Here is an 8,988-nt window from a genome sequence, read left to right on the forward strand (position 1 = left end):
TGGTGGAGGTGTCGGTGGAAGGGATTACCCCAGAGTACAGCCTTGAATCTGCCTGATCAGAGCCCCGGCGGCCTGTCCGTGTCCGGTCACATGGAAAATGTCATTCCAGGAGTCATATTTTCAGACATTTACAGGAAAATTGGGTCTTTATAAGGACATATGTGTGGCTGTCTCTGTTTCTATGGTAACACAGGCTGAATGGGGATAAATGTCCCTTTTTGTCATAGAGAATGTGATTTGTGGTAATGGAGGGCCGGCTGTGTGCTGAGGAATAGAACAATTCCAGGATACCAGGTCATGGCCACAAAAAGGAAACCTGTCCACTACCATGCTGGACCAATGACAGCGCTCTCTGGTAACACAGCACCCCTACCTCATAATAATACAGCACCCCTACCCAATAATACAGCACCCCTACCTGATAATAATACAGCACCCCTACCCAATAATACAGCACCCCTACCCAATAATACAGCACCCCTACCTCATAATAATACAGCACCCCTACCCAATAATACAGCACCCCTACCTGATAATAATACAGCACCCCTACCTGATAACACAGCACCCCTACCTGATAATAATACAGCACCCCTACCTGATAATAATACAGCACCCCTACCCAATAATACAGCACCCCTACCTGATAATAATACAGCACCCCTACCTGATAATAATACAGCACCCCTACCCAATAATAAAGCACCCCTACCCAATAATACAGCACCACTCTCTGATAATGCGGCACCCCTACCCAATAATAATACAGCACCCCTACCCAATAGTACAGCACCACTCTCTGATAACGCAGCACCCCTACCCAATAATAATACAGCACCCCTACCCAGTAATAATACAGCACCACTCTCTGATAATGCAGCACCCCTACCCAATAATACAGCACCCCTACCCAATAATACAGCACCACTCTCTGATAACGCAGCACCCCTACCCAATAATAATACAGCACCCCTACCCAATAATACAGCACCACTTTCTGATAACACAGCACCCTTACTCAATAATAGAGCACCACTCTCTAATAACGCAGCACCCCTCTCTGATAATGGAGCACCCCTACCCAATAATAATACAGCACCCCTACCCAATAATACAGCACCACTCTCTGATAACACAGCACCCTTACTCAATAATAATACAGCACCACTCTCTGATAATACAGCACCCCTACCCAATAATAATACAGCACCACTCTCTGATAATACAGCACCCCTACCCAATAATAATACAGCACCACTCTCTGATAATACAGCACCCCTACCCAATAATAATACAGCACCACTCTCTGATAACGCAGCACCCCTACCCAATAATAATACAGCACCACTCTCTGATAATACAGCACCCCTACCCAATAATAATACAGCACCACTCTCTGATAACGCAGCACCCCTACCCAATAATAATACAGCACCACTCTCTGATATTGCAGCACCCCTACCCGATAATACAGCACCACTCTCTGACAGTACAGCACCTCTACCCAACAAGGTTGGATATAGCCAATCTGATCTGGGGGTGCAGTAAAAAAATGATGTCAATAGTGTGGCAAATGCAGGGAATTGGTATATCCTGTTCACTCGGCCCTCTTCTGTACCACTGAACCCAGACAACCAAGAAGTAACGTTTGACAGGTAGTGCAGAGGTGGTGCAGGAGTGAACACGGAATGCTGGTATGTATCAGGTTGACATTAGATTAAGATGATTGAAGAGAACCTGTGTGCCCTGGTGTCCCTATCAGAGTCCCTCGTTACATCAGGAATCCTCATCAGAGTTCCCCCTTACATCAATTTTTATACGGGTCCTTTCTTTTATATCAGTTGTCTCCATCATAGTGCCCCTTTACATCAACTAGAAGTTGGTCATCAAAGTTCCCCCCTACATCTAAATGCCCCTCCTGCGTGCCCCCTTACATTAACTGTGCCCATCAGAGTGCCTGCATCAAATGTCCCCATCCGTGTGCCCCTTACATCCTTTACCCCCATCAGTCCCCCCTTCGTCAGCTGTCCCAATAAAGTTTCATAGAATAATGGATGCACTCTAGGAGATCTGGGGGCGCACAACTAAAATCTGGGGGGGGGGGAGACAGCCTACCCCTGCACCCCCTAGATCCAGGCTTGCTACCCAATAACACAGCACTGCTCTCTGGTAATCCAGCACCTCTCTGATGACAAAACAATCAGCAGAAACGTCTCTAAATCAGTGTCCATGTATTATTCTCTATGGTTGTCTCCGCAAATCCTTGGATAACAAATACTTCTTAGAACCCCTCATGTGATTATACACTGCAAGCCGATGTGTGTACCCCTCCACCGGATGTGCTCTCACCTGGTGTATATGACCACACCTCCACCGGATGTGCTCTCACCTGGTGTATATGACCACACCTCCACCGGATGTGCTCTCACCTGGTGTATATGACCACACCTCCACCGGATGTGCTTTCACCTGGTGTATATGGCCACACCTCCACCGGATGTGCTCTCACCTGGTGTATATGACCACACCTCCACCGGATGTGCTCTCACCTGGTGTATATGACCACACCTCCACCGGATGTGCTCTCACCTGGTGTATATGGCCACACCTCCACCGGATGTGCTCTCACCTGGTGTATATGACCACACCTCCACCGGATGTGCTCTCACCTGGTGTATATGACCAAACCGCTAATCGAGGTCATATATAGCGTGTGTCCCTTATGTGGACTGATATGAGATGTCCAAGATGTCCACTAAGCATGAGTCTCCTCCACTATCCTAGCTGTCCTCTTCCATCAGATCAATGCCAAAAAGAGACGACTGAAACACAAAACATTTATTGATAAAACAATATCCAGCATTCCACTCACATGTATGATGTATAATATCGCTATTCCCCCTGATGAAGCCACGTGACCCTGTGGCGTAACACGTAGGGGAGGGGCTTTGACATCACGCCGCTTGTAGGAGAGGAGAAAGCGGTACAGCTGGCTGCAGATTAGTGGTTGGAGGATCCATACCGGTAGCAGCGTCTTTTTGGGAGTTACTTTGTAAAATGTGATATTATACATATACTGCACCGCTGTCTGGTAACGCCGAACTTCTCTCTCTGAGAACACTGCACCGTTCTCTGGTAACGCAGCACCTCTCTCTCTGAGAACACTGCACCACTCTCTGGTAACGCGGCACCTCTCTCTCTGAGAACACTGCACCACTCTCTGGTAACGCGGCAGCTCTCTCTCTCTCTGAGAACACTGCACCGCTCTCTGGTAATGCAGCACCTCTCTCTCTCTCTGAGAACACTGCACCGCTCTCTGGTAACGCGGCACCTCTCTCTCTCTCTGAGAACACTGCACCACTCTCTGGTAACACGGCACCTCTCTCTCTCTCTGAGAACACTGCACCACTCTCTGGTAACGCCAAACCTCTCTCTCTGAGAACACTGCACCACTCTTTGGTAACGTGGAACCTCTCTCTCTCTGAGAACACTGCACTGTTCTATGGTAACGCAGCACCTCTCTCTCTCTGAGAACACTGCACCGCTCTCTGGTAACGCCAAGCCTCTCTCTCTGAGAACACTGCACCGCTCTCTGGTAACACAGCACCTCTCTCTCTCTCTAAGAACACTGCACCGCTCTCTGGTAACGCAGCACCTCTCTCTCTGAGAACACTACACCGCTCTCTGGTAACACGGCACCTCTCTCTCTCTGAGAATACTGCACTGCTCTCTGGTAACGCTGCACCTCTCTCTCTCTGAGAACACTGCACCACTCTCTGGTAACGCCAAACCTCTCTCTCTGAGAACACTGCACCACTCTCTGGTAACGCCAAACCTCTCTCTCTGAGAACACTGCACCACTCTTTGGTAACGTGGAACCTCTCTCTCTCTGAGAACACTGCACTGTTCTATGGTAACGCAGCACCTCTCTCTCTCTGAGAACACTGCACCGCTCTCTGGTAACGCCAAGCCTCTCTCTCTGAGAACACTGCACCGCTCTCTGGTAACACAGCACCTCTCTCTCTCTCTAAGAACACTGCACCGCTCTCTGGTAACGCAGCACCTCTCTCTCTGAGAACACTACACCGCTCTCTGGTAACACGGCACCTCTCTCTCTCTGAGAATACTGCACTGCTCTCTGGTAACGCTGCACCTCTCTCTCTCTGAGAACACTGCACCACTCTCTGGTAACGCCAAACCTCTCTCTCTGAGAACACTGCACCACTCTCTGGTAACGTCAAACCTCTCTCTCTGAGAACACTGCACCACTCTCTGGTAACGTCAAACCTCTCTCTCTGAGAACACTGCACCACTCTCTGGTAACGTCAAACCTCTCTCTCTGAGAACACTGCACCACTCTCTGGTAACGCCAAACCTCTCTCTCTGATAACACTGCACTGCTCTCTGGTAACGCCAAACCTCTCTCTCTGATAACACTACACCGCTCTCTGGTAGTACAGAAGCTCTGAAGTAGCACAGTTCTCTGATAACACAGCACCCTAACCGATCAACGCAACACCCCTCCGTGGTAGCACGGAATTGTTCTCTGGTAATACAGCAACACTCTCTGGTAGCACAGCACCACTCTCTGGTAGCACAGCAACACTCTCTTGTAGCACAGCAACACTCTCTTGTAGCACAGCACCACTCTCTTGTAGCACAGCACCACTCTCTTGTAGCACAGCACCGATCTCTGGTAACACAGCACCACTCTCTGGTAGCACAGCGCCATTCACTGGTAGCACAACGCCAATCTCTGGTAGCACAGTACCGATCTCTGGTAGCACAGCACCTCTCTCTGATAACACAACACTCCTATGTGGTAACACAGCACTGCTCTCTGGTAGCACAGCACCAATCTCTGGTAGCACAGCACTGACCTCTGGTAGCACAGCACCGATTTCTGGTTGTACAGCACCGATCGATCTCTGGTAGCACAGCACCAATCTCTGGTAGCACAGCCACTCTCTGATGAGGTAGCACAGCCACTCTCTGATGAGGTAGCACAGCTCTCTGATAACACAGCACCCCTATCCAGCAACACAGCACTGCTCTGTGGAAGACAGCACCTCTCTCTGATAACAGAACACTCCTATGTGGTAACACAGCACTGCTCTCTGGTAGCACAGCACCAATCTCTGGTAGCACAGCATCACTCTCTGGTAGCACAGCAACACTCTCTGGTAGTAAAGCACCGATCTCTGGTAGCACAGCACCACTCTCTGGTAGCACAGCACCGATCTCTGGTTGCACAGCACCACTTGCTGGTAGCACATCACTGATCTCTAGTAGCACAGTACCAATGTCTGGTAGTACAGCACTGATCTCTGGTAGCACAGCACAAATCTCTGATAGCACAGTACCGATCTCTACAAAGTAGGGGGTGACCTCTGACCCCTGACACTCAAACTGACTTTTACAAGGATGGATGGAGCAGAAACGAAAACCTGACATTGCCAAAATAAATGCCGACGTATGTCTTTGTGTCTGGGGGCTCAGTAAAATGATTGCAAAAGGACGATTGGTGGGAAGAAATTTATTACACAACAAATATGTTTCACACTTAAAGTCAAATGTGTCTTCAGCTGAAAATCTGGAGGCTTCTGGCATGAAAGAAGCATCTATACGTCGATGGGCGGCTTCATTATTTATTAGATATTTACATCGTTAGAGAGACGCACCACCTGTCTGTGGACAGTGTTTGACGGATGGAACTGGTCCCACATCCCTCGTTTAGCAGATGCTATTATTATTTTAATTTTTTTTTTTTTTTGCTGTATATTTGATGCTTGCAATGAAACCAGAATACATTGAAGGATGTGTAATTATGGGGAAAATGCTAAAGAGGAGCGCCTGGATATTTTACATAGAGGATTATTAAGATGCAAAATCGCTGGAGCGTGTCGTACAGATTGGACAACGCTCACTCCTGGGTATAATTGCTGCCCTGCCTGTCCTGTCGAATGAGATTCCAAAAAGGGTGCTGGGATTTAAACTAAAGGCAAAACATTGTTTGTATGTGTGTGTGTGTGTATGTGTTTGAGGTTGTGTGTTTTTTTTTTCTTCTCCATTTTGGATAGCGAAAGGAAGGGTTACAACCCCTTTCAGGCTTTTTTTTGGCATCTCTGCCCCATTGGGCAGATTTCCCTTCACTTCCTGTCCCATAGCCAAAACAGAGAGGAAATCCCTCCAAGTCTTTGTCACTAGAACTGGTGTCCCCATTGGAAGATATTCCTGTTCCGGTGACAACCCAAAGTTTTGAATTTTCTTTCACACTTGGTACTAACGATAAGCAGGACAAGTGAAGAGGGTGAATCTCTCCTAAAGCCGCACCATGCAGTTCATTGGTTGTGGCAAGGCAGCTCACATAGGAACAGAGCTGCCCACCAATGGGTACCCAGAATGCCACCTAGAGCATGAATCAAAAAGAGAGCAGGCCAAAATCGGGAATTAGTCCACACAACTTTAATGGCCCACAAAAAAAAACTTCCAACACATTTTGGGGTGAACCTCCCCCTCAGGGGCGGACTGACAACTCATGGGGCCCCCGGGCAATAGGGGATCATGGGGCCCCTGTGTCCTTGCCCAAACTCAAAAAAGCCTATGAAAAAGGTACCAGGGGCATCTCATGGGGCCCCCTACTGACCCCGGGCCCTCGGGCAGTGCCCGAGTTTCCAAATGGTCAGTCCGCCCCTGCTCCCCCTTCATCAGGCCTTGTAACTGAACTTGAGGAAAGACTTTTTAATATTATTCTGGTACTCTAGCCTGGGGTTCCGTATTAAAAGAAGGTTTAATGAATGAACGCATTGGAAGATATCTCTTTAGGAAGTTTGAGCATGAGTCAAAATGAGGAGTGTCAGATCAAAATTGCGGCTAGTCAATATAGCTTTAATGGTCTACAAAAAAAAAACAGCCAATACTTTTCTGGGGTCAATCTTCCCCTTCATTAGGGCTTGAGACTGAGTAAGAAATGTAATTGGACTCAAGGAGAGTTTTTATGTTATCCTGGTACCCTAGCCTAAGGTTCTGTATTAAACGGAGGATTTATTTAGTGAACCTGTTGAAATATCTTTCTTTAGAAATTTAGAGCAAGAATAATAAGGGAAAGCCAGATCAAAATTGTGAAAGAGTCCACACAGCTTTAATGATCCCCAAGAAAAAAGAAAAAACATACCACCGTGTTTCAGTAGTCAACCTTCCCCTTCATCAGGGCCTGAAACAGAAAAAAATGTAATGGACTCAAAGAGCCTTTAAATTACTGTACTGTATATGAGCAACCTCTCCACCGGGGGCACCTGTATTACTGGCAGTAGTAACTGTGGTCAGTGATATAAGCGGATCTGCTTTGAACTTTTGCAAGCCCCCACAACCTATAAAGTCCATGTTTTATTTATTGGATGGAATCTCTGCTCCGCCTCCTCCAGCAGTCTCCTTGTCCTTTACTCCAGCAGCCTCTTCTCCTCGTCCTTTCCTCTAGCAGCCTCCTCCTCCTCCCCCAAGAATGACATGTCCTTTCCTCCAGCAGCCTCCTGGGATGTCTAAATCAGATATCCTAGTAGGCACCAGCAGATGGAGGAGGGCTTTCCTGTGGCAGAGGGAAGGCCACCCTGGCGGTGCATCATTGGGGGCCGACTGTGAGAACATGAAAGCGACCACCAACTTTCAATAATTTAGAAGAAAAGATGGCAGATCCCTGGCTGGCTGGCTGGTGTTTTTAAACAAACCATACAGAGATCCTCTGTGACACCATTGACCAAATATGAGGGGTATTCCTGGAGGTACTTGAGGTCCTAGGAGACTTGGTAAATCTTTCAGGTACTGGAAATTTTAAGAGACTTGGAAATCCTGGAGGTCCTTAGAGGCTTGGAAATCCTGGAGATTCTGGAGGTCCCAGGAGACCTGGAAATCCTAAAGGCCCCTGGAAATACTGAAGGTATTGAAAGGCATGGAAATTTTAGAGGTACTAGAAATCCTAAGAGACTTGGAAATCACGGAGGTCCTTGGAGACTTGGAAATCCTTGAGGCATTGGAAGTCCTAAGAGACCTGGAGGTACCAGGAGACTTGGAAATCCTGAAGGTCCCTGGAGACCTGGAAATCTTGGAGGTACTAGAGGTCTTGGTCCCTGGAGCCCTGGAAATTCTGGAGGTACTGGAAGTCCTAAGAGACTTGGAAATCACGGAGGTCCTTGGAGACTTGGAAATCCTTGAGGCATTGGAAGTCCTAAGAGACCTGGAGGTTCTAGGAGCCCTGGAAATTCTGAAGGTCCCTGGAGACCTGGAAATCTTGGAGGTACTGGAGGTCTTGGTCCCTGGAGACCTGGAAATTCTGGAGGTACTTGGAGACTTGGAAATCCTGGAGGATCTAGAGGTCCAAGGAGACTGGGAAATCCTAAAGGTCCCTCAAAATACTGGAGATTTTGAAAGGCATGGAAATTTTGGAGGTATTGAAAATCCTAAGAGACTTGGAAATCCCGGAGGTCCTTGGAGACGTGGAAATCCTTGAGGCATTGGAGTTCCTAAGAGACCTGGAGGTTCCAGGAGACCTGGGAATCACTGAAGGACCCTGGAGACGTGGAAATCTTGGAGGTAGTGGAGGTCTTGGAAGGCATGGAAATTCTAGAGGTACTGGAAGTCCTAAGAGACTTGGAAATCCTGGAGGTTCTAGAGGTCCCAGGAGACCTGGAAATCCTAAAGGTCACTCGAAATACTGGAAATCTTGAAAGCCATGGAAATTCTGCAGGTATTGGAAATCTTAAGAGACTTGGAAATCCCGGAGGTCCTTGGAGACATGGAAATCCTTGAGGTATTGGAGTTCCTAAGAGACCTGGAAATCTTGAAGGACCATGAAGACCTGGAAATCTTGGAGGTAGTGGAGGTCTCAAAAGGCATGGAAATCCTTGAGGCATTGAGGAAGTCTTAAAAGACCAGGAGGTACCAGAAGACCTGGAGGCACTGGAGGTCCTGGGAGACAATTGATGTTAAGTGCAA

This window comes from Staurois parvus, unplaced genomic scaffold, assembly GCF_062004578.1.
Source record: "Staurois parvus isolate SC_StPar_1 unplaced genomic scaffold, SC_StPar_1.0 ptg000575l, whole genome shotgun sequence".
NCBI classification, from domain to species: Eukaryota; Metazoa; Chordata; class Amphibia; order Anura; family Ranidae; genus Staurois; species Staurois parvus.